The sequence below is a fragment of the Melanostigma gelatinosum genome, assembly GCF_949748355.1.
Source record: "Melanostigma gelatinosum genome assembly, chromosome: 5".
Lineage (NCBI taxonomy): Eukaryota > Metazoa > Chordata > Actinopteri > Perciformes > Zoarcidae > Melanostigma > Melanostigma gelatinosum.
Genome location: NC_136638.1, coordinates 23,064,556 through 23,071,726, shown reverse-complemented (window position 1 = coordinate 23,071,726; position 7,171 = coordinate 23,064,556).

Below are 7,171 nucleotides of genomic sequence, written 5' to 3'. Positions count from 1 at the left end.
CTCAGGAAGTAGGATGGGAACCAGATGCAATAAAAAAAAGAAAACAGGCATAGCATGGGGACCTCCAAGGGGCACTGTGCAAAGGGGAAGAGAAATGTTCACAATGCCGCTGGGACATTTTGGGAGGAAATGTGTTCGTGCCGACCACTATCAGGCTTAAACTCAAAGGTGAGAGTCACATGGTGCGTTGTGAATCTCGACGACGCTTTAAGAGATCCTGGACTGTTGAGAAGCAGAGGAAATGTTGGGGAAAGAAAAGCCGAATGACTAACGCTCTCCGCTCTTTCAGGAAATACCATTGCGCTGCCCTTGGGCAAGGCACTTCACCGTAATCCATGTTAAAAGGACAATCCCGTTTTACAGGGTTCAAGGACACAAATGTTCAGGAACGTTTGTTTTTTACTTTTTGAGCTTGTGGCTAATTATAAAAAAATCTCAATCATGATGCTTGATTACCATATTTTCATGAAAAAGTCAGGTTTTGAATAAACGTACCCATAACTATGTAAAAATGCATGATTCAACTGGCCCATATCACTGGTTCGTAGAAACACAGGACGTGGATGTCTGCTTTACAAAGATGATCTAACAATCAACGTATTACTAGTACGCCTTAATTGCACAGCTGAATTGGCTATTGGCACATTTATGAGCAATACAACGAGACCTACCACAGTCTTTTACTGCGGACGTCACTGTAGCAGACTGGGATTAAAAGCTATTTTGGAGAGACAAGAAAACAACAACTTATAGAGCCTCCCTGGGAACAAACGATAGACGCAAGCTGCCACAGACACACACTGCTGACCCTTCGTAATTATGGTTTCGTCCTTTGCAGCAACAGTAACAAACACCTCCATTAAAGGAGAAGGCTGGCATCATTCTATTATTTCTCATCGTCAACAAATCCCACAAAAGACGGCGGTTTGTGTTTTTTGTCCAAAAGGAATATACACAGTTTTGCCAGCCTTCACGTAGAGACTTATCTTTCGTCATCCTATGCAGCGACCAGTTCAGCGAGTTTCATACACTAAAAAAGTTGCTTTGACTTTTAGACCACACACTTGGATCACTTGTGACATGTTGAGTCCTTGTTGTGTCAGGTTTCTACACTCTCTGATGAATGTCCTGACAGTGACAGGTGTGTGTTAGCGCGAGGTGAGTCCAGGCTGTGACTGATGAGTTGGTCGATGATGGACATGGAGGAAATGGGTGGATTTTCACACTTCCTCTTTCCTCTCCCTCTGCTCTTCTCACCTTTCCTCTCACCTCTCCGTGGTTTCTCCTCCTGACATTTTTCTCTCTCCTCGGCTTTTTATTCTGCTCTGCTCTCCCCTCGACTGGGCACGGTCCAAATAAAGCCTGACAGAGGAATATTACCCACAAAAATGTGGCAGAGTACAGCGGCCGCCCTGCCATTCAGAAGGTGAGGCAACCCTGCTGAGATGAGTCCCCGACCAAATGCAGGATTTCCATCAGCATTTGTTTCAATGACGGGATTGAGTTTCCAATGGGTCCACATACTGTTTCATCGGGCCCTTCCGCCCTGCCAAGACAAATATCTGGTGGTTAATAAACACCAGACAACGTGCTTGTAAATGCTGGCTGCTGCCTAAAAAGGTGCCAACTCCATTGGCAGCTTTGGCAGGTCACCATTATTCTGTTGGTGGCAAGCAAAAAAAATGGCGCACTTCCAATTTGACAGCTTTATCGTCTCAATTTATCAGTTCTTTCAATGATTATTGGCCGCCCCACTGTGTCACACGTGCAGAAAATGTGTTGTGATATTACAGCCAAGCTACATCATTAGAAAGGATTGTAAAATGTCAACAACGGATGGGAGTTAGCTTGAAATAACACGCTTTTCCTTTGACCGCTGACTAGATTTTGCAGCAACTGTTACCAAGATGATGGTTTGAGGATATAACAGAGAGCTGCTGCATAAGATATAAACCCTTTGACTGAGGCTGCCGGCCATACATGCAGGGTTGTGATGATTTTAGGCCTCCGAGTGCCTCGTTGAATATTTGGGGTTTTAAGTCAAAAGGACTGGCTCTCACTCCTGAACTGAGTCTGTTAAAGAAGATAATATTGTTATCGCTGGCCTGATGGGTTTTGTTAGACCCATACAATGGCTGAAAGTCGCAGAGCAATCGTTTATATGAACAATAAATAGACTGCTGGATAGAGCCTGCGCTGCTGGAGAAACCGCAAGGAATCGAATGAGGACAGAGATCATGAGAAAGACAGCTGAAGACACAAACAGAGAAAAAGGAAAAAGATAGAAAACGAGAAGAAGATGGCGGATGATTGCCAAAATAAAGTCTTTTCTTTTTTAATGTTGCAGAAAATCCTTCTGTTTACATTTGTTTGTCTTGGTCACGTGTTCACATTTCCCGTCAACGTGTTGTTTTGTGTTGTTTCCCAAACAAGCCTGTGAAGGTGGTGACCAGGTTTCTGGGGTTTTCTGCCCACATGTGTGCGAGGTGGGAGGGACTGACACTTGTCAGATGCTATGTGGTTCACGGAAAAAACAGACATGGAGAAAAAAACGCAGATAAATGTGGGACTACATGCATATGCACACATACAGTATTGGTAGGTGGTGAAATCAGTTCCTGTGCTGGTTTTGGGATTTTGCCCGTTCCGAACGACAGATATTCTCATACGTCTCCATTCCATCCTGGCACAAATCAGTATGTAGCTGCTAACGGTGAAGCTATATCTTAATACACTTTGCATAGTTCACTTTAATTTACAAGACAAAGATGCATATATATGAATTTGTACTGCGGTGAATGTGCCAGGCCAAATGCCCGGTTTAGATCCCTCACTGGCGTTGTAGAGAGAGAGAGAGACACAACATTCAACTGAGGAAAACAGCGCAGGCTTTAGGTTTCAGGCGTTCATACCCACTCATTTGTAGACATGAAAAATAGGCCGAGGTAATTGCGTACAGGACGACAAACGAGAGCGAAAGATTCAAACCCCGTTTCTACTTTCTCAGCACACCCGGGCCGTCGCTGCATGAAGCGGCCTTGCTTGTAGGAATATTGGTTCCTCCCCCCCACATCCTACGTTAGAAAGGTGTGGCGAAGCAGGTTCCACATGCTGCCAACAAGCACTTTGTTTGAAACACACTGACCCCAATAGAGACAGACTGTCTCATTTCTCTTTAAACATGAACTGATGCCATCAGATGTTGGAATTATAGATCTACACAGATGTAGTACTGAACTACTATGTGAACCTTTCCTCTGTTGTCCGAGTTGAACTAAAGCAGGGGCGTTTATCTTCTGCCAAGAAACACAAATTGAGAACAAACTGATATTTTACCGTATGATTTATGCATGAACTTAAGGCAAAAACGTCTCAAGCTTCAGTGTTTTTTCTGCCGCGGGGCCTTCTCACGTCTACTGTTATGATGGCTTTGTTAAAGTTTTGTCTAATAGTAACGCAATTCAGATTGTAGATCAAACTGAAACATAACTTGGAGATCCATGAACATCCTGCCAGTGACTGGGATGCATTAAAACTCTACATGAGGTTTGAAGACATTTTACAAGCTTGCAACTTAACCCAAGCCTCAAAACAAGACCCTGTTTTCACAGATGCTCTTTGTCGATTCAAAGTACAACAACACAAGCCCTGTTCAACTTAATCCCAACCGGGATGTTTCCAAGAAACATCTAACCATCTGCAGAAGCGTATAGCGTTTGTGCAAATCAATAGAAGTCGTCTTATAGGAATTCAGTTGGCATGGCAGCGGTTCATCATCCTCGTCAGAGATTGAAAACAGCTCGTTCTCCGAACGTTGATCCAGGAAGCTTTTTGAGAGACGACTCCTTCACATGACTTGTGAGTGTTACGGTCAACGCAGATGAGCGTCCATATGATGCACACAGGGACATACAAAACAGACCGGCATGCAGCCACAATAAATGGCAGCGCGGCAGTAAGTGTAGAGGTCCAGGATGATGCATTTAACCTGAAAACTGTACAGCAGGGGTTGAATGTCATGTTGATGCAATAAAAGAATGCCGCAGATTTGTTTTTCACGGGGAACAAACCAACAACCCATGAGTTCTGATATCGTTTACAGCTACGAGGCTGCTCTGCAGGCCAGATGTACGCATCCTATTGTGTTAAAGTGATGATGTTATGTAAAAAGAATCTTTCGCCACGATGCTATCTGGGTTACTTTTCTGCTTGTAATGTCAAACGGAAAAAAATGTCTTTCTTCTTAGAGTTGGCGTAAGAACTGGTTATGCAGTATTTCGCTGCATTGCTGGTGAAGATATGGTTTATGAGAATACAAAATGAAAGCAAATCACTGGAATATAAAGATGTAAATGTTTTCATATGTCACGAGACTTTATTTGTTTACATTAGATCCAAACTACATCCCTTCAGCAAAATGTGTTTCTCAGCAATACAGTTCGTGCCTAAATGTGAGCAAACAGCTGCAGTTAACAGATCGCTGTCTTGTGTGGTGCTGCAGTGTCTTGTCTAGAAAGAGGCCGTCAGGTACAGACACAGAGCTGGAGAGTCTTCATCCAGTCGCCCCCCCTCCCCTCCCCTCCCCTCCCCTCCCCCCCTCAGCTGTCAGATTTCTGGTCCTCACATCCATCGTTAGTATTTAATTATAAGAGAAACCTGAGACACACACCGGCTGGCAAGGCCATTTAACACAGATTGTCGTGCAGTAACTGCTCGCACCTATGAAAACAGAAGTGTGGACCTTGTTACGCCGTTAAGACGTCACAGGAAACCAGAGGGTAGGAAGAAACGGATTATGGTGTTACCGTAATCCCATTAGAAACTAATAACTCTTATCTCACTGTGGTCCTTCACATAGAGTTCAGGAAAAGAGCTGATTCCAGGTATTTACAGGTGGCAGTAACGTGGCCTCTTGTTTGAATGAAAGTTGTCTTAATTCTACATATTATTTAATGTGATGAATACAATATAAGCATTAAAGATATATGGCTTACAAAGATATTAGCAGTAAAATACAAATTAGAAACAATGTCCAGCTTACTCGTGAAGGAGGTACTTGGTATTCGTCGGGAGATCGTACCCTGACTCATTAAGGCGGAACGCGTTGGCCATGTTCTTGTTCGTCGCTTAGAATGACTACAAATGTCAGCCGTGTGCTGGTTCAGTGTGTCTGTGCGTGCTGATAAAGGCTGAACTCGCAGCTTTTAGCTCATTTTCCCTTGAACTTTCTTCAAATGTCAACATGAAACAAGGCTAATGCTTTTTTTTTGGCACAAAGAAATCTCAGGAATAGATACAAAGGTTACAAAAGAAATCACCTGGTCAGCCAGGTCTGTTTTTTTCTGCATTTGGTGCTGTGTTCTTAAGAAGCACAGGGTTTCTGAGCAGCGGAGCAGCATTACCTAATGGTTCCTCGGAGAGCGACGGTGAATCCCCGAACAGAGAGGGACACCAGAAACACAAGATGATCTTCCTGGCTGACTTTTGGTGTGTGCATGTATGCATTGTGTGTATTCAAGTCTCTTGTCCTGCAACAACGCCATAAAGAAACGTCTGCAGTTTCATGAGACTTTGGGATTGTGTGTCAACGTGTCTACACTTTTTCTGCAGCGCAAAATCACAAAAACAGAAAGTCTATCATTTCTTCTTTGTGCAGACATCTGGTGAAATATCAAACCATATCTTCACTGAAGGTTACTCTTTGTGTTCTTGCATTTGTATTCATCCTTGTTCTTCATTCTCAAGTGAAGCCGTGTCGCTGTGAGTGCATGCCGTGTGTGATATCCACTGTTTTGCACTCAGAGCACTTTGCCCAATGCGTGTCCCAGTTACTTCAACAGCCCGTCAATCAGGCTTCGACTTGCAGAACTAACTGGCCAGAGTTTCATACGTCAACAGCGGATTTAGGACAAAGGATGACTGTCTAAGTGTCATTATGTAACTGCTCGATCCTGTGGAAATTTAGCATTTTCAAATTTGCTTCATTTTCACCTTCACTTTAAAGCTGACAACATGCTGAGGGAGTGATATGACCGTTATGTCTGTGGAAACCATTCAAAGTCTATTGTAGAATTAAACAAAAAAAAAAAAAATCTGTTGGCGTCACCTAGAAAATGAAAAAGGTTTTGTCTTTCTCCTGCGCTGCAAAAACGATCCAGCTCGACAGGTCATTCAGTGTAATGTTGAGTCTTAAAATCGTATTCCTCCAAAAAGAGGGAGGCACAATCTGCCAGAGGGGTGAGGTCATCTTAACGAGAGCAAACTGGCTTGTTTAAGCAACTTTCAACTGATGTTATCGTGCTACCTCTGGAGCGATATTATCCCAATTCACAATGTCATCACTTTTTTATAAGATTTTATAAAGATAATCCCTAAAAGAGCACTGGGAACCAGTGGAATCATCTCACACGATTTCACCTTTTTCGAGCAAGACAAGGGTTTAAGATTGATTGTTTTGCGGGGTGAAAAGTATACGTCTTCAGGGATTTACGGTTTTCTTTTGACTGCCGTGATAATTTAATATCCTCCCCTGTCTCTTCATTTCCAAACTATTAGTACCTCCTCTGTATCGCAGCCTGGACGCCGGACAGACTTCTGTACAACTCATTTCACAACCAACAATCACAACGCAACAGACGACCCCTCACTGGCACGTTTTTCAGCTGAATCAAGTATTTCATTTTATAATGTGGGGAAAGATTAAGGAACAACTGTTGATAGTGTAAAACAATATGATAATATAATTGAGATACTTTCTTGTTTAGCGCCACAAACCTCTGCTTTACAGTTTTGTTTAGACCTTGAAGGTAATAATTAACCTCAAGCCTCCAACCAGCATTTAACTATCATGTTGTAGAGACAAACTGCAGTCAAGGACTCTGTGTGCAGCACATACAAATCGTTTTACCACACCACTGTCAGAAGAAGCAGTGCCAGCAGTTTACTCCGACCGTTATCCTTCGATGACATAATCCGAATTGATAGTAAAAAAAACACATGTATTACACAGAATATGATGTAAATCTATTAAAATTGCAGGTTTGTAACTTGTTCTGACTTTGGATTTGTTCTGGTCTGTGCACTGCCAACTGTAAGCCTGTTTACTTGCAAACTAACTGCCTTTTACCTTCCTAGTTGTTGCCAGTAAATGCACCTCAACACTGTACCAAAA